The sequence below is a fragment of the Puma concolor genome, chromosome D1, assembly GCF_028749965.1.
Source record: "Puma concolor isolate L17-30 chromosome D1, mPumCon1.1.hap2, whole genome shotgun sequence".
In the NCBI taxonomy this organism is placed as follows: domain Eukaryota; kingdom Metazoa; phylum Chordata; class Mammalia; order Carnivora; family Felidae; genus Puma; species Puma concolor.
In genome coordinates this window covers 84,755,366-84,780,373 of record NC_141676.1, presented here as the reverse complement: position 1 = coordinate 84,780,373, position 25,008 = coordinate 84,755,366, and the positions used below count along the sequence as shown (strand labels likewise).

The 25,008-nt window shown below is 41.3% G+C and overlaps 1 pseudogene; it reads left to right on the top strand.

The window, feature by feature from the left end:
• The first annotated feature begins 17,560 nt into the window (after positions 1-17,560).
• Positions 17,561-24,604, top strand: LOC147576844 (uncharacterized; annotated as a pseudogene).
• Positions 24,605-25,008: the final 404 nt, after the last annotated feature.

Sequence of the window (25,008 nt, the reverse complement as noted above, 5' to 3'; positions counted from 1 at the left end):
CATAGCTCTGTACCTTGTGTTCTCTAACATGGGAAAAACTGTTATTTCACACATATTGTTCAATTTTCCCACTGTGGAGACAGGAGGTCAAGTTTGGTACCATTTAACTCTCTTAGGGCCAGAAGTGAGGCTTCTTTAGTCAGTATTGTTTAAGGGTTCATCTGTTAACTGCACATTATACATTTACAAGTCTTTCCTCTCTGGTAACTATAAGCTTTCAATGTGTAAATAAAGCAAATCAAATATAACATTTAAAAGAATGATTTTTAATTAAGTTAAAATGCAACAGTTGTCATACTCTTGATTTTTCGTTGTGTATTATTTGACTTGTATCTGGTAACTTTGAGCTGTTCAGACATCCCATTAAATGATCTGCTCTCACTTTGATACCACATGCTCAGTCCTCACTTGAGCCCATTTTTGCTCAGTGGGACTTCCAGTGGAGAAGCTTTTCTTTCCTCAATTTAGTGGGAATATGAATCCCCACCCAAAACCATGCCACATAAAATGACCTCGGCTTATGTTGACCCTTTGTTCTCACTGACCCCAATTCCTTCAAGAGAAGCTTCAGTCTGAGTCCTGTCATTTTTTAATTGGCCCTCGAGATCAGCATGAATGAAAGGTGGCAAGGAAAGTAGATGGCTTATACTTTATAGGTTATAATAATCATTTATTGAGGGTCTGCCATGAGCAGACACAGGGCTAGTGTTGATATACACTGGTATATTAGACCAGTGACGTCTCTGGCCCTGTGGAAGACAGAATCTAAAATCTAGTTCACATAAACAAAACCTACTTTAATATCACTTGTCAATAAAAATGTCCTTTGCTTGGATTAATAAATTTCATTTTCCCTGTTTAGAAATGTCCTTGTGAATTAGACCAGCAATTGACATAATCCTTAAAATCATTCAAAATATTGTGGTAATGTATGCTCAAATAGGCCCTTAACAGTGACTAAAGACATCACTAATTCTTAGAGAACATCCCTGGTGTATCCCTGGAAACAAATAGATAAATAAGACCATTAGATTACAGAGCATCAGGGGCACCTGGGTGGCTCAGGTTAAGTTTTTGACTCTTGGCTTCAGCTCAGGTCATGATCTTACAGTCCTGAGATCAAGGCCGGCGTCAGACTCCACACTGAGTGTGAGGCCTACTTGGGGTTCTCTGTCTCTCCCTCTTTGTGCTCCTCCCTTGCTCACATTATCTCTCTTTTTCTGTATCTCTCTGAAAATAAATAAATGAACATTAAAAAAAATAGATTACAGAACATCAGAGGAATAGAGACTCTAATGTACCAAAGAATCCTGAGAACTTTCCAAGGAATACCCTATCCTTCAAGAATCATCGTATCCATCATGCTTCTGCTTTGTGTTACCATCTTTGTAGGGCACTTATACAGTAAAGCCATCCTGGCTTAGTAGCTAATCTTCCACTTCCCAGAAAACCATTTGACTTTTCCCCATTGTTACCAGTTACATGTCACAATTTTAGTATATCCGGTATTCTGTGAAGCCAATATAATTTCAATTTTCAATGGCAAAGAAGTTTTTATATTTACCACTATGGGTTTAAAGTGATAAAAATCCAATCATCTTGGGACAAAAGTCTTACTTTTTGTCTTTTGAGTAGTTTAGCAGAAATGTAGAATGTACAACCATCAAGCAGAGAGAAATAGAAACAACTCAATCTTATTTTTGAGAAAAATGTATATCTTCCTGCTCTTTCTTTGATCCTGAAATATAAACGCTTTTTTAAGATGCTGCACAGAAATATAAAGCAAGAAACTAACAAGTTTGTGGAGAAATGTGTTGTTTTCATGGAAGAATAACTATGTGTTTTTATAGTTTTTATCTATATTTTTACAATCACCCCCCACCCCGGTGGCTAATATATCTTCCCTTCTCTTAATGTTTTCCTGCAGCTTTTCTCTTTCCTCTGCTCACTGAGTAGAACTGAACTGGCTTATGTCTGTATTTTGGAAGTCTGTAGCATTGGTCATTTCAGTATACCATTCTTCAGTATTACCTTTTCATTACCAGACCTCTTCTTCTCATGTTGCTAAAGAGGGCATGCTTCAGTCATTGATGGAATTAATTGTCTTCCTACCTCCCTTCCTTCCTATCTTTATGTCATAACTTAGTTAGAAACTGAATAGTGTAATGCATTTGTCATTTTTAATCTATCCTTGTTTATTCTAGTGTGAAATTGTTTTCTACGTAGAATTCAAAGAAGACTTCCTCCTTTCACTGGACAATTTGCAATATTTGTGAAGAAGATGCTAATTTTGATGACCTATTAGTAGAGTTGTCATTAGAGTTTTGTCAAACATCAATTCGTGTATTGTCTTCTGTCATTCATACAAGCCCATGCTCCATTATTCATTCTTAATGGATGCTTTTCTTGTGTGGATGATCAGTGAACCTAACAACTTCTCTGAGATTAAACACGTGACTTTTAAGATATAGAATAAGGAGAAAATGCAAGGTCTTACAATATAAATAATTCCAGACTATCATTATGTCTCCAGGCAGTCTATTCATCTCATTTTTCATAGAAAAAAAAAAAAAGGTCAGAATGTCTTAAAGGTAAGTTGAGGACTGGAGCATTTCAAGAGCTCTTGGGTCATGTGTAATTCCATAGAACCTCCATGATAACTGTCCAACACCTAGTGAGGCAAGTATACTTTATCTAGCTATCCTGTTTGATTAGAACTTACCTTGTGATTCACTATGTAGAGCAAGACTTAGAGGAAGGTCCAGTAAGATATTATAAAATGACTCTCCCACTCAGGTGAGAAGTGGTCAGTTGCTGATACAGATGGAGATTTCACCTGGCTGAGCAAAATAATGTCCAAGCGGATATGACAATTGTGGGCCATGTGACTTCCAGAAGTCAGGCCAAGTAGAAGAGCAAAGCAAGATATAGTACACAGTGTGGTTGGGAACCTGAGGTACAAGCCATTGGCATCAAGAAGTTCTCTCCATATGGAGAGGGACCTTCAGATACTAGCCTGGAATGAAGAGCTCAGTTCTCAGGAGGGGCTGATCTCCTCAGACTAGAAGAACTCTGAAGCATTAGGACATTAACTAAACAGGGTTTAGGGCACAGACCCAGCTATGGGAATTAGGACTAGGGTACAGACTGGGGCTCATAAACTGAGCGACAGTCATGTTTTCAGGTCCAGGCACAAGATCACATGGTGAGCCAGTCATATTTAATCTATAGACATGAAGCTACAACTGACAGAACTCTAGAATTTGCGTTGCACTCAAAATTGGTCCTGGAGACTAGATGAGGGAATCCAAAGACCTCATTTTAGCGATGAGTGGCTACATGTTGAGACTGGCTACAAGATGGAGCCTGCCAGTTTGTATCACAGAGCAAAGCCATCAGTCTTTTTTTTTTTTTTTTTTTTTTTAATTTTTTTTTCAACGTTTATTCATTTTTGGGACAGAGAGAGACAGAGCATGAACGGGGGAGGGGCAGAGAGAGAGGGAGACACAGAATTGGAAACAGGCTCCAGGCTCTGAGCCATCAGCCCAGAGCCCGACGCGGGGCTCGAACTCACGGACCGCGAGATCGTGACCTGGCTGAAGTCGGACGCTTAACCGACTGCGCCATCCAGGCGCCCCAAAGCCATCAGTCTTCATCTATATGGGGCCTTTCAATTAGCAACATGCTCTAGCCATAGACTATACACCTGAAATTTTTTAATTCACTTACAGAAAACCTGAACACAGGTGATGATTAGAATATTTCCACATAGAGCAAAATTATATCCAGAGTGTCAGCACCAGTGACTCCATAGCAGGAGCTTCTGAATGTGACTCTGGGCAGACAGGCTTGTTTGCTTGGTAGAACAGGGGGAAGACTGGATCCCCAAGTACAGATTCCATCAAGAACTGGGTCAGAAGCTGGCTTATGTTTGAGGCAAGAAAGTAAATTCTTAGACCATTATTGGTTTTATTTGGACCAAAGGAAGCTTTAACCAAAAGGTCTCATGACTGGTTTAAAAACTGTCATATGATATTGGTTATTAATTAGGTATTCATGCTCAAACTAGGTAAATTCTGAGAGTCAAAGAGAGACCTATGAAACTTTTGCATCAGATAATGGGTGTAAACAGTCCCAGGCAAACTTATGTATGCTGTGTTGCTCATGACTTCAGGATGCTCAGAAGAATACCATCTCACCTCAAACAGTGTCCTTTCCTCTCCAAGAAGAGAGCAATATCCATTTCCCACTGCAGGCTCCTGTAAATTGTGTGAGAATCACGCCCACTAGTACAAATTCAAGAAGCCTAAAGGACACCTCAGACTTTTGGGTGTTAAGAGCCAGAATGTTGACATTTACATTTATTTTCAAGTTAGAAGAAAGACCTAGTTTCTTGGTTTCAGTTCTGTGGATAATTAGTCTTGTAGTCTGAAACCATCCCCATTATCTTTCTTAAGTATCACTTTGCTCCTCTGTTAAGATGAGTAATAACTCCTTCCCTGTGTATCCACTAAAAGTGTGGTGTTTTTTTAATGAGTCAAATGAAACAAAATGTATTAGTTTTCCATGAAGTACATACTGTTGTCAAAGATAAGAGCCCATTTGGAGACATCACTCATTCTTGATAGTAGAATCAATTGAAAGGAGCAAAAGGGTGTGTGTGTGTGTGTGGTAGGAAGGATTGTGAACTCTGTGGATATCATGGACAAGTGCTTTCCCTAGAAATCCTGGCTTCTGTAAGGACAGTGGTAAAGAGGAAGCACTGCAGGAACCACAGACATACAGAGGGATGCCCTGGGGTGCCAGTACTTTTTATCCTGACCCAGTGGCATACCTTCTCCCTAGGATAGAGAGATGGCTGGGGGGAGGATGATTCTTTCATTTTAGGTTTTACAACAAATCAGAGAGATGATGGGGAATGCTCTGATCTACACCTGGGACAGACAAGTTCAAAGATAAGAAATGTGCAGGAAAGTGAGACAATTTCATAGGCCAGGGAAGAAAGGGTCATAAAGCAAGGTTAATAATGGAAAAATGAGAGGCAAGAAATCCCCTGCCTTGTTTTGGTTCTAAAAATAAAGACATTTGGATTCCTAACAGTACATTATAAAGTAAACTTAAATTTACACTAGAATATCATATTAAATATTATTATTCAAGATGCTCTATTTCATTAAAGCTTGGATATTTTTAAACAGGAATTATTTAGACAGAGACAAGTTGCAAAGTTTTTAGCCATTGCTGAGTGGAGAGGCAGATTATATTTAAATATTCAATACATTCTTTTTAAGGGTATTGATTTTTTATTCTTTATTTTTTAAATGTTTGTTTTATTGTTTTTTTTAATGCTTATTTTTGAGAGAGAAAGATAGAGCATGAGTGAAGGAAGGACAGAGAGAGAGGGAGACACAGAACTCGAGACAGGCTCCAGGTTCTGTGCTGTTAGCACAGAGCTCAATGCAGGACTATGAACTGCAAGATCATTACCTGAGCCAAAGTCAGATGTCTAACCTATTGAGTCACCAAGTTACCCAATGTTTACCTTATTTTTGAGAGAAAGCACATGTAGGGGAGGGGCGGGGGGGTACATAGGATCTGAAGTGGGCTCTGTGCTGACTTTGGTACTTTGATAGACTTTATGGCAAGTTTTTGAAAAATTCTGAGGGGGAGGAAGTTTGGACCAGGGAACATTGTAGCCAAAGGCTGGTCTTAAAGCTTTGGAATATATTAAATGGTGACTGATAGACAAATAACAAGAATTTACTGAGTTCTTATCACCTGGAAAGCTCTATTCTGTATTCTTTTTTTTTTTCATTTTTTTTCTATTTATATATGAAATTTATTGTCAAATTGGTTTCCATACAACACCCAGTGCTCATCCCAAAAGGTGCCCTCCTCAGTACCCATCACCCACCCTCTCCTCCCTCCCACCCCCCATCAACCCTTAGTTTGTTCTCAGTTCTCAACAGTCTCTTATGCTTTGGCTCTCTCCCACTCTAACCTCTTTTTTTTCTTTTTTTTTGTTCCCCTCCCCCATGGGTTTCTCTTAAGTTTCTCAGGATCCACATAAGAGTGAAACCATATGGTATCTGTCTTTCTCTGTATGGCTTATTTCACTTAGCATCACACTCTCCAGTTCCATCCACGTTGCTACAAAAGGCCATATTTCATTCTTTCTCATTGCCACGTAGTACTCCATTGTGTATATAAACCACAATTTCTTTATCCATTCATCAGTTGATGGACATTTAGGCTCTTTCCATAATTTGGCTATTGTTGAGAGTGCTGCTATGAACATTGGGGTACAAGTGCCCCTATGCATCAGTACTCCTGTGTCCCTTGGATAAATTCCTAGCAGTGCTATTGCTGGCTCATAGGGTAGGTCTATTTTTAATTTTCTGAGGAACCTCCACACTGCTTTCCAGAGCGGCTGCACCAATTTGCATTCCCACCAACAGTGCAAGAGGGTTCCCGTTTCTCCACATCCTCTCCAGCATCTATAGTCTCCTGATTTGTTCATTTTGGCCACTCTGACTGGCGTGAGGTGATACCTGAGTGTGGTTTTGATTTGTATTTCCCTGATAAGGAGCGACGCTGAACATCTTTTCATGTGCCTGTTGGCCATCCGGATGTCTTCTTTAGAGAAGTGTCTATTCATGTTTTCTGCCCATTTCTTCACTGGGTTATTTGCTTTTCGGGTGTGGAGTTTGGTGAGCTCTTTATACATTTTGGATACTAGCCCTTTGTCCGATATGTCATTTGCAAATATCTTTTCCCATTCCGTTGGTTGCCTTTTAGTTTTGTTGGTTGTTTCCTTTGCTGTGCAGAAGCTTTTTATCTTCATAAGGTCCCAGGAATTCACTTTTGCTTTTAATTCCCTTGCCTTTGGGGATGTGTCGAGTAAGAGATTGCTACGGCTGAAGTCAGAGAGGTCTTTTCCTGCTTTCTCCTCTAAGGTTTTGATGGTTTCCTGTCTCACAGTCAGGTCCTTTATCCATTTTGAGTTTATTTTTGTGAATGGTGTGAGAAAGTGCTCTAGTTTCAACCTTCTGCATGTTACTGTCCAGTTCTCCCAGCACCATTTGTTAAAGAGACTGTCTTTTTTCCATTGGATGTTCTTTCCTGCTTTGTCAAAGATGAGTTGGCCATACGTTTGTGGGTCTAGTTCTGGGGTTTCTATTCTATTCCATTGGTCTATGTGTCTGTTTTTGTGCCAATACCATGCTGTCTTGATGATGACAGCTTTGTAGTAGAGGCTAAAGTCTGGGATTGTGATGCCTCCGGCTTTGGTCTTCTTCTTCAAAATTACTTTGGCTATTCGGGGCCTTTTGTGGTTCCATAGGAATTTTAGGATTGCTTGTTCTAGTTTCGAGAAGAATGCTGGTGCAATTTTGATTGGGATTGCATTGAATGTGTAGATAGCTTTGGGTAATATTGACATTTTGATAATATTTATTCTTCCAATCCATGAGCAGGGAATGTCTTTCCATTTCTTTAAATCTTCTTCAATTACCTTCATAAGCTTTCTATAGTTTTCAGCATACAGATCCTTTACATCTTTGGTTAGATTTATTCCTAGGTATTTTATGCTTCTTGGTGCAATTGTGAATGGGATCAGTTTCTTTATTTGTCTTTCTGTTGCTTCATTGTTAGTGTATAAGAATGCAACTGATTTCTGTACATTGATTTTGTATCCTGCAACTTTGCTGAATTCATGTATCAGTTCTAGCAGACTTTTGCTGGAGTCTATCGGATTTTCCATGTATAATATCATGTCATCTGCAAAGAGTGAAAGCTTGACTTCATCTTTGCCAATTTTGACGCCTTTGATTTCCTTTTGTTGTCTGATTGCTGATGCTAGAACTTCCAGCACTATGTTAAACAACAGCGGTGAGAGTGGGCATCCCTGTCGTGTTCCTGATCTCAGGGAAAGAGCTCTCAGGTTTTCCCCGTTGAGGATGATGTTAGCTGTGGGCTTTTCATAAATGGCTTTTATGATCTTTAAGTATGTTCCTTCTATCCCGACTTTCTCAAGAGTTTTTATTAAGAAAGGGTGCTGGATTTTGTCAAAGGCCTTTTCTGCATCGATTGACAGGATCATATGGTTTTTCTCTTTTTTTTTTGTTAATGTGATGTATCACGTTGATTGATTTGCGAATGTTGAACCAGCCCTGCATCCCAGGAATGAATCCCACTTGATCATGGTGAATAATTCTTTTTATATGCCGTTGAATTCGATTTGCTAGTATCTTATTGAGAATTTTTGCATCCATATTCATCAGGGATATTGGCCTGTAGTTCTCTTTTTTTACTGGGTCTCTGTCTGGTTTAGGAATCAAAGTAATCCTGGCTTCATAGAATGAGTCTGGAAGTTTTCCTTCCCTTTCTATTTCTTGGAATAGCTTGAGAAGGATAGGTATTATCTCTGCTTTAAACGTCTGGTAGAACTCCCCTGGGAAGCCATCTGGTCCTGGACTCATTTGTTGGGAGATTTTTGATAACCGATTCAATTTCTTCGCTGGTGATGGGTCTGTTCAAGCTTTCTATTTCCTCCTGATTGAGTTTTGGAAGAGTGTGGGTGTTCAGGAATTTGTCCATTTCTTCCAGGTTGTCCAATTTGTTGGCATATAATTTTTCATAGTATTCCCTGATAATTGTTTGTATCTCTGAGGGATTGGTTGTAATCATTCCATTTTCATTCGTGATTTTATCTATTTGGGTCATCTCCCTTTTCTTTTTGAGAAGCCTGGCTAGAGGTTTGCCAATTTTGTTTATTTTTTCAAAAAAACAACTCTTGGTTTCATTGATCTGCTCTACAGTTTTTTTAGATTCTATATTGTTTATTTCTGCTCTGATCTTTATTATTTCTCTTCTTCTGCTGGGTTTAGGCTGCCTTTGCTGTTCTGCTTCTATTTCCTTTAGGTGTGCTGTTAGATTTTGTATTTGGGATTTTTCTGGTTTCTGGAGATAGGCCTGGATTGCAATGTATTTTCCTCTCACTACTGCCTTCGCTGCGTCCCAAAGCATTTGGATTGTTGTATTTTCATTTTCGTTTGTTTCCATATATTTTTTAATTTCTTCTCTAATTGCCTGGTTGACCCACTCATTCGTTAGTAGGGTGTTCTTTAACCTCCATGCTTTTGGAGGTTTTCCAGACTTTTTTCTGTGGTTGATTTCCAGCTTCATAGCATTGTGGTCTGAAAGTATGCATGGTATGATTTCAATTCTTGTAAACTTATGAAGGGCTGTTTTGTGACCCAGTATATGATCTATCTTGGAGAATGTTCCATGTGCACTCGAGAAGAAAGTATATTCTGTTGATTTGGGATGCAGAGTTCTAAATATATCTGTCAAGTCCATCTGATCCAATGTCTCATTCAGGGCCCTTGTTTCTTTATTGACCGTGTGTCTAGATGATCTATCCATTTCTGTAAGTGGGGTGTTAAAGTCCCCTGCAATTACCACATTCTTATCAATAAGGTTGCTTATGTTTATGAGTAATTGTTTTATATATTTGGGCGCTCCGGTATTCGGCACATAGACATTTATAATTGTTAGCTCTTCCTGATGGATAGACCCTGTCACTATTATATAATGTCCTTCTTCATCTCTTGTTACAGCCTTTAATTTAAAGTCTAGTTTGTCTGATATAAGGATGGCTACTCCAGCTTTCTTTTGGCTTCCAGTAGCATGATAAATAGTTCTCCATCCCCTCACTCTCAATCTAAAGGTGTCCTCAGGTCTAAAATGAGTCTCTTGTAGACAGCAAATAGATGGGTCTTGTTTTTTTATCCATTCTGATACCCTATGTCTTTTGGTTGGTGCATTTAGTCCATTTACATTCAGTGTTATTATAGAAAGATACGGGTTTAGAGTCATTGTGATGTCTGTATGTTTTATGCTTGTAGTGATGTCTCTGGTACTTTGTCTCACAGGGTCCCCCTTAGGATCTCTTGTAGGGCTGGTTTAGTGGTGACAAATTCCTTCAGTTTTTGTTTGTTTGGGAAGACCTTTATCTCTCCTTCTATTCTAAATGACAGACTTGCTGGATAAAGGATTCTCGGCTGCATATTTTTTCTGTCTAGCACACTGAAAATCTCGTGCCAATTCTTTCTGGCCTGCCAAGTTTCAAAAGAGAGATCAGTCACGAGTCTTATAGGTCTCCCTTTATATGTGAGGGCATGTTTACCCCTTGCTGCTTTCAGAATTTTCTCTTTATCCTTGTATTTTGCCAGTTTCACTATGATATGTCGTGCAGAAGATCGATTCAAGTTACGTCTGAAGGGAGTTCTCTGTGCCTCTTGGATTTCAATGCCTTTTTCCTTCCCCACTTCAGGGAAGTTCTCAGCTATTATTTCTTCAAGTACCCCTTCAGCACCTTTCCCTCTCTCTTCCTCCTCTGGGATACCAATGTTGCGTATATTATTTCTTTTTAGTGTATCACTTAGTTCTCTAATTTTCCCCTCATACTCCTGGATTTTTTTATCTCTCTTTTTCTCAGCTTCCTCTTTTTCCATAACTTTATCTTCTAGTTCACCTATTCTCTCCTCTGCCTCTTCAATCCGAGCCGTGGTGGTTTCCATTTTGTTATGCATTTCGTTTAAAGCGTTTTTCAGCTCCTCGTGACTGTTCCTTAGTCCCTTGATCTCTGTAGCAAGAGATTCTCTGCTGTCAGCTATACTGTTTTCAAGCCCAGCGATTAATTTTATGACTATTATTCTAAATTCACTTTCTGTTATATTATTTAAATCCTTTTTGATCAGCTCATTAGCTGTTGTTATTTCCTGGAGATTCTTCTGAGGGGAATTCTTCCACTTGGTCATTTTGGATAGTCCCTGGCGTGGTGAGGACCTGCAGGGCACTTCCCCTGCGCTGTGGTGTATAACTGGAGTTGGTGGGCGGAGCCGCAGTCAGACCTGATGTCTGCCCCAGCCGACCGCTGTGTCCACAGTCAGACTGGTGCGTGCCTTCTCTTCCCCTCTCCTAGGGGCGGGATTCACTGTGGGGTGGGGTGGCCTGTGTGGGCTACTTGCACACTGCCAGGCTTGTGATGCTGGGGATCTGGCATCTTAGCTGGGGTGGGTAGGCAAGGTGCACAGGGGCAGGAGGGGCAGGCTTAGCTTGCTTCTCCTTAGGTGATCCACTTCAGGAGGGGCCCTGTGGCAGCAGGAGGGAGTCAGATCCGCTGCCGGAGGTTTGGCTCCGCAGAAGCGCAGAGTTGGGTGTTTGCGCGGAGCGAGCAAGTTCCCTGGCAGGAACTGGTTCTCTTTGGGATTTTGGCTGGGGGATGGGCGGGGGAGATGGCGCTGGCGAGCGCCTTTGTTCCCCACCAAACTGAGCTCTGTCGTCCGGGGGCTCAGCAGCTCTCCTTCCCTTTGTCCTCCAGCCTTCCCGCTTTCTGAGCAGAGCTGTTAACTTATGACCTCCCAGACGCTAAGTCGCGCTTGCTGTCGGAACACAGTCCGTCAGGCCCCTCCGCTTTTTGCAAGCCAGACTCAGGGGCTCTGCTTGGCCGGCGAGCCGCCCCTCCGCCCCGGCTCCCTCCCGCCAGTCCGTGGAGCGCGCACCGCCTCGCCGCCCTTATTCTGTATTCTTTATATACATTATTCATTGGCTTATTACAGCAACTCCAGAAGGTACAGCTATTATTGGCACCATTTTAGCAGATGAGAAAACAAAGTCTTCTGAAAGACAAGTAAAGGTCACAATTTCTAAGGTCACAGAGGTAGTATAGTAGGACTGAGATTACTAACTACTGTGATAAACTATCTTCCATGACAGAAACCTCGAGAGAGAACAAAAGAGAATGCATTAGATTTGTTATATTTAAATCTGTTTGTAAATCATACCATCTTTAGATATATCATTGTTAAAATTATGTACGGATACATGTGCCAACAAAATTTATTTAAAAATAATAAAATTATTTACTTAGGATAATCTTATAGCAAATGAACCTTTTAGTTTAGATCTTGAAGCAAATACTGTTATTGGGTTATTTTCTTTAATATTTTATTTAGGATTTTTTATCAATATCTGTACATAATATCAGTCTAGAATTTTCCTTCCCTTATATTTTTGTCAGCTTTATACTAAAGTTATACTCGTTTCATAAATAATTTACGTATTTAATTCATCTTCATTCGTTTGCAAAAAATTATTTAGCATTGGAACTATCTGTTCTTTGAAGCTTAGTGAAACTCACCTATGAAACCATTGGGGCCTGGTACTTTCTTGAGTCTGGGAGTTTAGAATACGGATAACTTTCAGTGTTTATTTAATTACAATTAATCTGATTAAACTTTCTATCTCTACTGGGATAAATTTTTGGGACCTATAATTTCCTGGGAAATTATCCATTTCACTTTTTCTTTTGTAATGATGTACAAATAGTCAATTTTAATATTTCTTCCATTTAATTGATTATTTATCCCTAGTCACTTGTTTTTATATATGTGCTTCTACTCTTTCTCAATGGACAATGGTTTATTTGTTGATTTATTAATTATAACTGATTTTTTCTGTTTTTCTTTACATGATTAATTTCTGATTTTATGTTCAATAGCTCCTACATTTTAACTTATGTAAGAATTACTTTTTTTGTTATTTTTCTAGATTTTTAATTAGAATATACAAGTTCAGTCTTTTACTTAAAATGAATTTGAGACGATTCAAGAATGTGGGAAGACAGCTGGGTTTGAAACAAACCCAAGTCTAGCATGAAATTCTTGGCAAAAGAAATGACAGGACTGTTACGTACAAGAATGTATAATGCACAGCATTACTTATTAAATAAGTAATTTAGTTAGTTTGTTTGTTGCTTTGGCTATGTTGTAACCCTCCTCTGAGACTCTCAAATCCTCAATAAAATTCTCTGCACATAATTAGCTTGTGTATTCGTGTTTTGGAAAAAGGAAGTTAAATGCCACATTGAGGATATTAAATTCCATGTTCATTAGGTGAGAGGACAGAGAGGAGCAAAGACATTAAAAATATAGATAAACTGCAGAGAAGAAGCATTCTGAGGGAAGAGGAAAGCAAAGGCGGAAGTAATGAATGTTACATAGTTCTTGGGAATTCACCAAAGTGTTGCCAGATAAGCATTGGATTTGCACAATAATTAATATAGAGGGTGGAGGGATTTATTGCTTGATTACTAAAAGTACTTAGTGACCTCATGAAGACATCCAGGTTACTAGGTCCTGTCTTGCACAGACCCTTCGCTATTTCCATAATGAGAAGTAGTATTTATATTTCTACATTCACGGCATTGAGGTTAAGATTCCATAACAATCTAATTCTGGCCATCTTGCTCCCACTTCCACATTGTCTAGGAGATGACTGAACTGCCTCCTGCCAACTTCATGAGCCTATGGGATATTGTAAAGTACTCGAGAAATTGTCCTTTATCAGTACTTCTGAGGAGATCCCATATAACCAGAAGTTTAACAGATGCTCTTTGATGATCACAAACTAGAAAAGTACTGGTGTAATTTTTTTTCTAATTACTCATATCTCAGTTCAGTTATTTTAAAAAAGCAAATTCTGCCTATCTGAGCCTCTACACTAGTTTTCTTATTTTTATTTTTTAATATGAAATTTATTGTCAAGTTGGTTTCTATACAACACCCAGTGCTCATCCCAGCAGGTGCCCTCCTCAATACCCATCACCCACCCTCCCATCCCTCCTACCCCCCATCAACCCTCAGATTGTTCTCAGTTTTTAAGAGTCTCTTATGGTTTGCCTCCCTCACTCTCTAACTTTTTTTCTCTTCCTCCACCCCATGGTCTTCTGTTAAGTTTCTCAGGATCCACATAAGAGTTTTCACATATGGAATCTGTCCTTCTCTGTATGACTTATTTCACTTAGCATAACACTCTCTAGTTCCATCCATGTTGCTACAGAAGGCCATATTTCATTCTTTCTCATTGCCACATAGTCTTCCGTTGTGTATATAAACCACAATTTCTTTATCCATTCATCAGTTGATGGACATTTAGGCTCTTTCGATAATTTGGCAATTGTTAAAAGTGCTCCTATAAACATTGGGGGTACAAGTGTTCCTATGCATCAGCACTCCTGTATCCCTTGGGTAAATTCCTAGCAATGCTATTGCTGGGTCATAGGGTAGATTGATTTTTAATGTTTTGAGGAACCTCCACACTGTTTTCCAGAGAAGCTGCACCAGTTTGCATTCCCACCAACAGTGCAAGAGGGTTCTGGTCCTCCACATCATCTCCAGCATCTGTAGTCTCCTGACTTGTTCATTTTAGCCACTATGATCGGCATGAGGTGATATCTCAGTGTGGTTTTGATTTTTACTTCCCAGATGAGGAGTGACGTTGAGCATCTTTTCATGTGTCTGTTGACCATCTGGATGTCTTCTTTAGAGAAGCCATTTCTTCACTGGATTATTTATTTTTTGGGTATGGAGTTTGGTGAGTTCTTTATAGATTTTAGATACTAGCCCTTTGTTCGATATGTCATTTGCAAATATCTTTTCCCATTCCATTGGTTGCCTTTTAGTTTTGTTGATTGTTCCCTTTGCAGTGCAGAAGCTTTTTATCTTCATGAGGTCTCAATGGTTCATTTTTGCTTTTAATTCCCTTGACTTTGGAGATATGTCAAGTAAGAAATTGCTGTGGCTGAGGTCAAAGAGGTTGTTACATGCTTTCTCCTCTAGGATTTTGATGGTTTCCTGTCTCACATTCAGGTCCTTCATCCATTTTGAGTTTATTTTTGGTGAATGGTGTAAGAAAGTGGTCTAGTTTCATTCTTCTGCATGTTGCTGTCCAGTTTTCCCAGCACCATTTGTTAAAGAGACTGTATTTTTCCATTGGATATTCTTTCCTGCTTTGTCAAAGATTAGTTGGCCATACTTTTGTGGGTCTAGTTCTGGGGTTTCTATTCTATTCCATTGGTCTATGTGTCTGTTTTTGTGCCAATACCATGCTGTTTTGATGATCACAGCTTTGTAGTAGAGGCTAAAGTCTGGGATTATGATGCTTCCCGCTTTGGTCTTCTTCAATATTACTTTGGCTATTCGGGGTCTTTTGTGGTTCCATACAGATTTTAGGATTGCTTGTTTTAGCTTTGAGAAGAATGCTGGTGTAATTTTGATTGGGATTGCGTCGAATGTGTAGATAGCTTTGGGTAGTATTGACATTTTAACCATATTTATTCTTTCAATCCATGAGCATGGAATGTTTTTCCATTTCTTTGTATTTTCTTCAATTTCCTTCATAAGCTTTCTATAGTTTTCAGCATACAGATCTTTTACATCTTTGGTTAGGTTTATTCCTAGGTATTTTATGATTCTTGGTGTAGTTGTGAATAGGATCAATTCTTTATTTGTCTTTCTGTTGCTTCATTATTAGTGTATAAGAATGCAACTATTCTGTACATTGATTTTGTATCCTGTGACTTTGCTGAATTCATGTATCAGTTCTAGTAGACTTTGGTGGAGTTTTTCGGGTTTTCCATGTATAACATCATGTCATCTGCAAAAAGTGAAAGCTTGATTTCATCTTTGCCAATTTTGATGCCTTTGATTTCCTTTTGTTGTCTGATTGCTGATACTAGGACTTCTAATACTATGTTAAACAACTGCACTCTGGCACTGGGGAAGCGCCTTTCTGTGTGGCTCAATATGCGGTCCAGGCTGGCTTTGTCTCTGCCACCACACTTCAGGGAGGACAGCCTTTTCCTGCTGCCACTGAACCGCTGTCCTTACTGCTTTGCCTGGGTGTAGGGGACACAGGCAGGCTTTGTTCTATCATGGCAGCCCTCTAGGGAGAGTCCCAATTTCTCCTACTGCAGACTGTGCCCCTGTTCTACCAATGAACCTGGAGCTGGCTCCCCTCCTCCACAAGTGCAGGAACAGAGAGTTGGCCCCAGTGTGAATAAAACCCCCCATTTAGAGATAGGATCCCTCTCAGTCTCAGTCCCAGTCCCAGTATTTTCTCTTGTCCAGATACATTCCTACACTTCCCCAGTCACTCTTTCTCTTCCCCTTGTCTCTCCAAAGAAAAGGATCCCTCCCCTCCATGCCTATGTGGCCCATTTTATCTCCCCCAGTTCACAATCACCCACCTATCATTTCTCAAGTTGTCCCATTTTTTTCCTGATAGATTCAGTCTCTTTTCCTCCCAGACTTTTGGGGTTCAAAGTCCTTTGGCTTCAGCACTTCATTGTTTGAGAGATGAGGGAAGTATGGATCCCCCTACTTTGCCATGTTGGCCCGCCCTAACATGTTTTCAAATTGTCAGAGAAGGGACAGATCACCCCTGGACAACAGCGTCCCAGAGGCTAGCAGAAGGTGCACAAGCTGCGGGGAGAGCTCAAGGAGAAAACATCCACACCCATTTTCTTAGACCATAATTATCCTAAACGCACTTTTATGCTTCTCCTACTCCTATTTTGCAACTAAAACATATCCAACCCACCCTTGGATATACTCTCAAGGTCATTTATTCCTTGTGTGTACGCACATGAAATTGTATTTATCTTGAATTCTAAGTTCCTACTGATGCATATCTAGTGCCTAGGTAATTCAGTGGGTGAACACTTTTTCTTTGGCCACAAATCCAGACTAATCTCAAACTTGTTCTTTCTTTTCACCTGGAAAGAATTTAATTCCAGTTTTTGAATGAAGTCTGTTTGATAAGAATCCAGAGTCTTGAATTTAGTTCTAGCTCAGTTATTGGTGTGGAGTATGGTTTTGGCTGTCTTTGAAATGAACATTAAAATCATGCGTACCAAGTTCTGCTTCCACTGTGATATCTCCCCTCAGCAGGATATTCCATGAGATCCTCATTATAGGTGACATTGTTCTCCCAAGAACTTGTGCCTAGGACAATGTCAAGGGTGATAAAGACACTGGATAGGTGTGTTCTGGTCTTTCTTCACTGCATGAGATTTTCACACTAAACCAAAGAGTACCTCAGAGCAGATGAGCTATGACTAATGAGTCTACTCTGCCATGCTGCCAGCAAATGCTAACAAAGGCTTACCCACTTCAACCCTGCACAGGAACAGTATAGAATTGTGGGTAGAGAGCTGGGGAAAGATATGGTTGAATACAATATTCTTATGGGATGAGCAGGTGGGTTCCTGTAGGACTATGCTGTGGTCCATTACTCATCACTCAGCATTTTCCTCTATTAGTAGAGAATCACAGTGACTTCTGGGCAAGATTATGTGAGGTTATCCAGAGATTAAGATGCTGTAACCACAGCAATGGCTGGATTTTCAGTGATATTTCCCATGCTTCAAGACCGATCTAAGGAAACTGGTCATGACTCTCATTGATTACACCTTTCTTTGAACTCCTATATTGTTTTCTATAAACTATTGTTTTTTATATAAATTATAACCTGTTTTGGATTATTTAGATGTTTGATGCATTAATCTAGTTTAATTCTCTAGACCACAAGCTCTTTAGGGAAGGTAGTTTATTTCTGTAGAAATATTATTTCTGTAGAAATACCACCTCTTTAAGGAAGGTAGCATTTAACAGTTCTTCCCCTTCCCACACATACACATCTTAGCAGAGTGATCATGTTTAGGCAGTATTTGGTGAGTGCATATTGAGTTATTCTAGGTTAAATAATTGTCCATTGGGACCACTGAGCAGAGTGGTGAGAGAGGGCAACATTCTCGGGAAAATCAGTCAACACACTGGACCACGTATCGGTGGAGGTACACTTGACATGTGAAAAAGAAAGCTCTGATCTTTCATATCAAAGGTATCTGATCTTTAGCATGCTACACAGGCTTCAATGTTTTCCCCGTCTGACTGCTTGTTGAAAGGCCCCCTGCCTAACTATTGGGGGAAATATGAATAATCATACCTCTCTACATCCCCCACCTAGCCCCCAGGAGATGAAAAACTTACTTTTGCAGGTTTCAAGATCTATTATAAAGTAATTCTGGTGTATTAAATATATTATTGGTGTAAAGATAGACAATCTGACTAATAGAACAAAATAGTCAAAAATGACATGTGTGGCTACCTAATTTATGATAAAGGCGTCACTCAATATAGTGAGGAAAAGAACAGGCTTTTCAATACATGGTGCCAGGACAATTAGGTCCACAATAGAATATCAAAAAGTCCTGCTGTGTTGCCTGCAATGGCCTGGTGAGGTAATTTGCTTGACAGTGTGGAGGTATGTTTAGAATGCAGGAAAATTGAGTCTCCAAGGATAGTGAGGTGCAGCCAGGGCAAGCCCCTACTTGCAAGGTCAGGTGTCGCTGGAATATTTAGAAAAAGATCTGACCTCTCCTCGCTTGGCTCTCTTCTTCAGTTTTTTAATTCTCAAGTCTGTCCTAGACAAGATATTTCCTATCTTCCTATTCTTGTAGGGCTTTTTTTTCTCCCCATCTCAACCATTATGGTAGTTCAGATGTTTTGTTTGTTTGTTTGTTTTCTGATTACTAATGAGTATGATACTTTCTTATGTCTATCAGCAACTGAATATTCTCTTATGAAGAGTTTTTCATGATATTTGCCCATTTTTTAAGGGTCATCTGTATTTCCTCCAATTGATACTCTGGATATTAGCTCTTTTTCAGATATGTGTATTGCACATCTGTGTTATCTTTTCACACTCTTAATGGAATTTTTTTATAAACAAAAGTTATTAATTATCATATAATTTAAATTAACATGTTTTGCTTGTTTTCCTTTTTAAAAATCTTATGTAATCTTTTGGAATTTTCTCTATTTTAAGGTCATGAAGTTGTTCTCCAGTGTATGCTTCTAAGTGCTTTACTGGCTGATTTTCAGATTGAGTCTGCAATCCATCCAGAATGGCATTTTGTTGTTGTTATTGTTTATTATGAGAGGTATAGTAAGGATCTGTCTCTGATTTGCAGGCCCAAAGTCTCCACATATGTGGGGAATAAGTTCAAGAATTCCCTGAGCTTGCACCAATGGGTTAACAAGGCTTAGAGCAGAAAGTGGTCACAGGGCAAAAAGCACCCGTAGCATAGAACAAAGCATCCACAGGATTAAGGCGTCCAAAAATAGGCAAACAGGGCAAAACACTGCTGCAGCTGGGCAAACTTCCCAGAGCTAATTAGTAAAAAACAAAAACAAAAACAAACAACAACAACAACAAAAACCTTGTTAACTCTGAGGTAGCATGCTCTGTCTTATCCCCTAGAGAAGTTGAGATAAACAGACATGATGCCTGCTATAAACAACCATCTGCTGGGCGCTGGAGTTTTGTTTTGAATTTACCTAAACCCCTAATACCACTTACCTTTGAAACCCCCTTTTCTCTCACATGCATGAGTTAGTGATCATTGTTTTATTGTTTCTTTTTGAACGTCCATATTTGTAAGCCTTCTGATCCTAAGAAATGAGGAACAAGAACTCTTAATCAGGGCTCTTGTCTCCTCTCAGACATTAGCCTCTCCTGTATTCAATTCTGTGTCTGCTTTCTTGCTGAACAAAAGAGAACTCCAGAATCAAAGTCTGGGATGTCTGACTATCTCAGCAACATGTATTAAAAGAATATTATTTTCCCCACTGTACTGAGTGATGCTAATATCATAAGTCAGGTGGTCATATACTCACATATCTCATTCTTGATTCTATTTTGTTCCATTGGTCAGAATGTCTATCCTTATACTACCAAATTATTGCCTAAACGAGTATTGCTTTATAATAGACCTTGATATCTACAAGAGTTATTTGGGTTTGTTCTTCAAAATTACATTACCTTGATTATCCTTTGTCCTTTGTATTTCCATGTGATTTTTAGAAATAACTTGTCAGTTTTACAACCACACATTCACACAACTTCTGAGAGTTTGATTGGGATTGTTTTGAATCTGCAGATTAACATGGAATGATGGTCCTGGCTTTGTGCTGCCCTGTCTCATATAAACCTTTAGAAAAGCTTTAAGCAGAGGCATTGTTATATTTGTTTATAAGCCCATTAATACACCAGGACTGTTACTTCATTAAGATAAACAGACATAAGATCAACCAGCCTTTGGATCAGCTCAGGCAGACTCTCACACGGCTACCCAAAACACTGCTGGCTTCTTACACTTGTCCTTTTATTTCCTTCATTTGGCAAACCATTAAGGAGACTCAGAGATTGCATTATGTGAAGGGGAACTTTGAATTTGACCACCTAAAACAGGCCCCCAAAGCCATTTCAGGACCCCCATTGGAAATATTTATTTAAAGGCAGTTTACACTGGAAAAAAAAAAGCTCAGCCCCAGGCATCAAGGGGCCAGACATATTATAATTTTCTATAAGAAGGGCAGCAGAAAGAAACATTGCAGTCTATACATACTCTTCCTTTTATAGGACTTTCTAAGCTATGCTCTCTGATTTGCCGTATTGTTAAGTTTCCCCATATCTCCCCTTCTTTTCATTCACTTGCTAGACTGGCAGATTGCCTGGTGGAAATGGATATGGAGGAGGACTAAGTTGTCACTCATCTTTATCTCCAAGATCTTCCTCCTCAGAAGATAGGCAGAAAAATGTTCTGGCTACTCAGATTGACCTTCCAATCTCACCTGCCTGCAGAACTTCCTCACAGTGAAAAATGATTTGCACAAGTAACCGCCACAGGGTACACAGTGGATGGGCCAGATCTATCCAAATCTAGGGCATAACTTCCCCTGCCCCCAACTTAAAGAAAATAAATTTCAAACATCAGAAGTTGAAATAATTGTATAGTGACCTATCACTTACTCAAACTCAGATTCTACCATTAACATTGTATTATTATATATGTTGCATCCCATATCTACCCTCCTATTTTCACATTTTATTCACCTACCAAATCTGACTGTTGCTTTTCAAAACTAATTGTAGACATTGAGGAATTTCACTTCTGGAAAAATGGAGTAAAAGGGATTGACTTTTCCTCTTGGGTAAAACAATGAAAAACTGGACAAACATGAAATAAAGATTTTTAAGACACTATATACAAGACAGCATGGAATAATGATCTCTGAGATACATGAAACAAGGAGATGAGCTCTACAATGGACTCAGGTTACTACCCCAAGGATGTTTCTAGGCTGCAATGCAAAAATGACAGAAACCAGGCAGAGCCTACTTGGGATTCTCTCTCTCCCTGTCTCTCTGACCCTCCCCTGCTTGTGCACTTTAAATAAATAAACAAAAAAACAAACAAATAAATAAAGTGCACATAGTGAAAGGGCGGGTCTATGCCAGCCGACTCCATCTTGTTCTGTGTCCTCCACCTTGAGTGACTATGTCCCCAACATGACCCCTTTTCCTGGAAAATCGCAGAAACCTCAGACCGCGCCTCCTCCCCTTGAGTAACCTCCCGCTCACCCATTCAAACTTCCTGATCAAAACACACCCAGCGACCTGCGTAACAGGACTGCGACCCTTCCCCAGCCAATCGGCCAAGGCCATGACCCTTCCCCAGCCAATTGGCTGAGGCCACAGCCATTACCTCACCAACTGCCCCTAGGCCCCAATAAAACCTTTGTGCTTTTGAAACTCGCTCTCTCTCCCTGGTATCTCACCGCTGAGTCGGTGCAGGTAGGGGATTGAGCTCGAGCTAGCTCAAATAAAGGCTCTTTTGCTTTTGCATCGGACTCGCTCCCTGACGGTCTTTGGGGATCATGAATTCTGGGCATAACATTTGGGGGCTCAGCCCGGGATCCTCAAGACCCCCAAGGGACCCCCGACCCGGAGAGCCTGACTGGCCATGGTTAGTGTCTGTCTGTTTGTTCTGTCTTTTCTGTGTGAGCTCATTTCTGGAATTCTGGTAGTGCCCGACGCGGTCTAAGTGGACGCACTGGAGGACCACGAGCCGGGAGTTTTGGAAGACTTTCCGATCCTCCCTTCTGCAGGGACGTGGAATCCCCTCAAAAGTCTAAGCTAGCTTTCAGTTTTTCTTCCATGGAGTTGGAAGACTTTCTAAGGGCCCTCTGTCTGTTTTTGTGTTTCTCTGTTTTGTTCTGTGGACTTACTGGACGGACGTTATGGGACAGACTCAGAATACTCCTCTAAGTATTATAATTGATCACTTTAAGGATGTGAGGGGAAGAGCTAACAACCTCAGTGTGGAAGTCTGAAAGGGTCGGTGGCAGTTTTTTTGTTCTAGCGAGTGGCCAACTTTCAATGTCAGATGGCCACCAGAGGGGACCTTCGACTTCCCTACCATCCACCAAGTCAGGAGTATCATCTCTCAGCCTAAGACATCTTGATCAGCTCCCTTACATTATCACTTGGCAGGACCTTGTAGAAGACCCACCCTCTTGGTTTAAGCCCTTCCTAGCCCCACTCCCTCCAGAGCCAAACCCCATTTTTGCTTTGCAGGGGACAAAGAAGAAAAGTCTTTCCCAGCCTTCAGCACCCCTCTATCCTGTCTTACAGGGGGGTACTGAAGAAGAATTAATTTTTCCTCCCCTGTATAACCCCTCTAGGATGCTAGAAGAACACCATCCTCCCCCTCTGGGGGAGGCAGACACTGTTCCGAGAGCGGGAGGCAGAAATGGGTAGCCCAGTGGGTAGCCCGCCCTTTACCAGACAAAGGGCTCAGAGGGAGCAATCGACTCCACTATTCTGCCCCTGCGAGCCACCGGACCCCCAGACTCGGAGGGGAATCAGCCCCATCACTATTGGCCTTTTGCCACTAGTGATCTCTACAATTGGAAAGCTCAGAATCCTAAGTTTTCCAAGAAACCGGCAGGGCTTATTGATTTATTAGATTCTGTTCTTTTTACTCATCAGCCCACGTGGGACGATTGCCAGCAGGTTTTGCAGGTCCTGTTAACGACTGAAGAAAGAGAAAGAATCCTCAATGAGGCCCGAAAACTAGTTCTGGGCGCAGACAGGAATCCCACCACCAACCAGGCTCAGATAGATGCCTCCTTCCCCTTAACTCGGCCCCAGTAGGATTTCAACACAGCAGAAGGTAAGGAGAGGCTCCAGGTCTACCACCAGACTCTAATGGGGGGGTCTCTGAATGGCTGCTAGAAAGCCAACAAATTTGGCCAAGGTAGGAAATGTACAACAGGGAAAAGATGAATCTCTGGCTGCCTTTCTAGAACGGATCATGGAGGCATTCTGTACCTATACCCCCATGGATCCAGAGGCTCCGGAAAGCAAGGCAGCTGTTATGGCCTTTGTAAACCAATCGGCCATAGACATTAGAAGAAAATTACAGAAAATAGATAGACTAGGAGAAAAAAGTCTGAAGGACTTACTGGTGGTAGCCGAAAAGGTATATAATAACCGGGAGCCTCCTGAGGACAAGCAGGCTCGCGCCATGGCAGCTGCCAGCAGTAAGCAGACTCGAGACCTGGCCAGAATACTACTAGCTCCCACTGCTGACTCCCCCGAGGAACATGACCGCCATCTCCAGCAGCTGGCAGACGATGCAAGAAAAGGTAAAGGAACCACCAAGGGGGGGAAGCAGAGGCTGCAGAAGGATCAGTGTGCATACTGCAAGGAGATAGGGCATTGGGCCCGAGATTGTCCACAAAGGGCCGGCGGGAAGGGAAACAAGACTGATCGAGTAAAAGTCCTAGAGCTAGATGAACTAAGTGATTAGGGGAGTCAGGGTTCGGACCCTCTCCCCGAACCCAGGGTAACTCTTAAAGTGGAGGGGACACCTATTGACTTCCTTGTCGACACCAGAGCACAACATTTGGTCCTCTGCACCCCACAAGGAAAACTAGCCAGCAAGAAGTCCTGGGTACAAGGGGCAACTGGTATGAGCCAGTATTCATGGACTACCTGAAGAACAGTAGATTTGGGAACGGGCCGGGTATCCCACTCCTTTATGGTAATACCAGAATGCCCCTACCCGCTGTTAGGATGGGACTTACTGACCAAGATTGGAGCTCAGATAACTTTCAGACAAGGGGGGCCTCAGGTCACCGATGGCAAGGGCCACCCCATCCAGGTCCTGACCATGAAACTGGAGGATGAATACCGCCTCCACCAGGAGGCGCTCCTGAGAGAGGATAATATAGACAGATGGCTACAAGAATTCCCCTCGGTTTGGGCAGAGATGGGGGGGATGGGACTAGCCGCTCACAGGACCCCAGTCCTGGTAGAGCTCAAGCCAGGAGAGAGTCCGGTAAGGATCAAACAATACCCCATGTCTCAGGAGGCCCGGAAGGGGATCCAGCCACACATCCGGAGACTACGAAGCCTAGGGGTACTAGTTCCTTGCCAGTCTGCCTGGAACACCCCCGTACTGCTGGTCAAAAAGCCTCACACAAATGACTACCGACTGGTACAAGACCTCTGGGAAGTAAATAAGAGGGTCGCGGACATACACCCAACTGTTCCCAACCCATATACTCTCTTGAGCTCCTTGGCACCCTCCAGGGTCTGGTATACTGTACTAGATTTAAAGGACGCCTTCTTCAGTCTGCCGCTGGCACCCCAGAGCCAACCCTTGTTTGCCTTTGAGTGGCATGATCCGGAGGAGGGCTACAGTGGGCAACTCACCTGGACACGGCTACCTTAGGGATTCAAAAATTCACCCACCATCTTCGACGAGGCACTACACGAGGACCTGGGTGAGTACAGCAGGGAGCACCCTGGCATCACCCTTCTACAGTACGTAGATGACATCCTGATTGCTGCCGACATGGCCAAAGACTGTGAGCGAGAGACCCAGGACCTGCTGGCTACCCTGAGGGCCTTAGGCTACCAGGCATCCGTGAAGAAGGCTCAGATATGCAGGGAGAGGGTAAGTTATCTGGGATATATCCTGGAGGGCGGACAGTGGTGGTTATCAGATGCCAGAAAAGAAACCGTCCTAAAGATCCCTACTCCCACCTCCCGAAGAGAAGTGAGGGAATTCCTAGGATCAGCCGGCTACTGCTGCCTCTGGGTTCCAGGGTTTGCTGAGATTGCCAGGACCCTATATGAAGCTACCAAAGAGGGGAAAACATTTAAATGGGCTGAAAAAGAAGAAACTTCCTTTAATCAGTTAAAAAAGGCCCTCCTAAGTGCCCCAGCCCTGGGCCTACCAGACAT